Source organism: Clupea harengus, chromosome 15, assembly GCF_900700415.2.
Source record: "Clupea harengus chromosome 15, Ch_v2.0.2, whole genome shotgun sequence".
Classification (NCBI taxonomy): Eukaryota; Metazoa; Chordata; class Actinopteri; order Clupeiformes; family Clupeidae; genus Clupea; species Clupea harengus.
Window position 1 is genome coordinate 27,634,180 of NC_045166.1, and position 2,965 is coordinate 27,637,144.

Genomic DNA, 2,965 nt, shown 5'->3' on the forward strand with positions numbered 1-2,965 from the left:
CTCAGAGATAAAGGCTGTCATGGTTACGGGTGCTTAGAGAACTTCTCTTTGGTATTAATGTCTGCAGTAGTATTGTTGGGTTATCAGCACCTGTGTTGGGTTATTGATAGCTGTGTTGTATTCAGGGGCGGACTGGGGGGAAAAAGTGGCCCGGGAGTTACTGTCAGACCGGCCCACTTAATACACGGCGCGTTGCTCACTCAATGCATCACACGTTTTGACCAGTCGGTCGCCTATTTGGAAAAATACCCATACACTTAACATTATTTTGGATGATTACAAAGAAATGACATAATTTATGGTTTTTTAAATAACATTTGGATTCACCAATTTGACTGGGTGGACACATGGAATAAAATGATACTGGCTATTGTAACACTCCAAGGTAGGTATAGTTTTCTAGATGAATAGGCTTAACTCTGGGCTAGTATCAGAAGGTTATATGTATAACTACAGAGCCTTAAGGAATGAATGTCAGCAGAGAAAGACCACACAATAAAGAAACTGGAATCAGAGGGTAGAATTAGTATGAACCAGTGGCGGCTCCTGAAAAAATTATCAAGGGGGCATATTTTTGATAATGATTAAGGCGACCCATTCAGTAGTTACATTAAGCAAGACAATTGTATCAATTTGTTGTTAGCTGATTAACTCATACAGCAATACCTACATAGCTAGAGTAGCTATTTACAGGTGGAAATCTATGAAAGAAAGTTGCATCCAGGAGCCTTCATAAGCAAACATGATGTGGCTCCACCTTAAAATATCCCACTTTTTCATTATCCACATGTCTCAAAAGTTGTATGATGTAACATAGCTTAACAGGACACATGATATGTCCAGTAACAACATATAAGTCAAAACCAGCAATATTTATTGACTGATCTTGAAAGTAGTGGCTTACAAAAGCTAAATAAGTCATCACATAGAAAATAACTCAGTGTTAGTGCAAGGAGCGAACATTCACACTGTAAAACCTATGAAAAGTGACAATGGTATATAGGAATACAGACCGGGTTAGCCACTTCACAGCCTGCTAGCCACGATTTTCTTTCATTGCAATTCTTGGATGTAGGATTCCCCCCCCCCCCTTTTTGTAGAAAACTGTTGAATGGATACATTTGGTCTAGGAAGTCCTAAATGTTTTGTTGTCAATGTATCTTCATTAGTACGCCGACTTTCAAAGAGCGAATCGAGTTGTTGCACACTGAATGTTAAAAATGGATTTAACATGAGAGTCAATGAGAGAGATCTGGGGCGATTTCCAGTTTGCCCAAAAAGGGGCGGGGTCATTTGAAGCACCACGTTTGCCTGACTGTTGCCTGAGTGACTGTTGGCTGATTCGACAATGACATTCAGAGGCAGATCAGACGGTCTAGTGGTAGAATCCAACAGAAAAGAAAACTCCTTTTCCCGTAGGCAGTGCGTCGCCCCATTCGCCCTTATGGACAAGCCGCCCATGAACTATATTGTAGAAATGAACAGTACAGAACATACGATGGGGTGTGAACATCAATGGTATCAGTAGTGTTGCATGCTGGGTGTGTGATTGTATGTGTGTGTGGGGGGGGTGTTGAAGGTGTCTGCGAGCAAGTGATGCAAGTGTTGAGTAGGCTAGAGTTATTGACATTTAATAACGCCTAAAACAAAGTTAGACTGACGGAAGACATTAGATGAGTAAAGAAGAAAACATTTCGGAAAATAAGCACCATGAGTGTAAATACAGATCGCGAAGAGTAGTATAAATTTCAGTCAGTAATTTTTCGAAGCCATAATCATTAGAGTCGTTTATACGTGTTCTGTCAAACTCAGAACATAGGCAGTACCGGCGATGTCGGTGGCTAGGACCGGCTTGAGATAGGGGTGGGCTGGTGTTTTGGACCATCCCAACCCCGTCGGCCCACCGGGGATTCCCCCGGTATCCCCGATGGCCAGTCCGCCCCTGGTTGTATTATTGATAGCTGTGTTGGGCTATTGATAGCTGTGTTGGGTTATTGATAGCTGGGTTGGGCTATTGATAGCTGTGTTGGGGTGTCAGTGGCTGTGTTGGGTTATTGATAGCTGTGTTGGGCTATTGATAGCTGTGGGGCTATTGATAGCTGTGTTGGGCTATTGATAGCTGGGTTGGGGTGTCAGTGGCTGTGTTGGGTTATTGATAGCTGTGTTGGGATATTGATAGCTGTGTTGGGATATTGATAGCTGTGTTGTATTATTGATAGCTGTGTTGGGATATTGATAGCTGTGTTGGGTTATTGATAGCTGTGTTGGGTTGTTGATAGCTGTGTTGGGTTATTGATAGCTGTGTTGGGATATTGATAGCTGTGTTGGGGTGTCAGTGGCTGTGTTGGGTTATTGATAGCTGTGTTGGGTAATGGATAGCTGTGTTGGGGTGTCAGTGGCTGTGTTGGGCTATTGATAGCAGTTGCCTGCCGTGGGACTGGTTAATCTGAAACGTGTTGCCGGTGGATTTTGCCCGACACCAGATTTCTGTAAGCCCAGTTCAGAGTTCAGAGTTCAGAGTTCAGAGTTCAGAGTTCATGACCTCATGACCACTAACACTGAGACTATTAGCAGTGGCTGCCTGATGTGCTGGAGATTGGTAGCTTACAGCTCAGGTGAAACTCACACACACACACACACACACACACTCACACACACACACACACACACACACACACACACACACACACACACACACACTCACACACACACACACACACACACACACTCACACACTCACACACACACACACACTCACACACACACACACACACTCACACTCACACACACAAACATGTCATCTTCCAGAGCTTTAAGTGAAATGCTCACACACCATCTGCCAGAGCTTCTAAAGAGCTGAACACACATTTGCACTTTTCTGCAGTTGAGCAATAGCGCCTGTGAAACTGAAATCAGCACAACCCCCTTTACTGTTGTGTGTGTGTGGCCATGTGTGTGTGTGGCC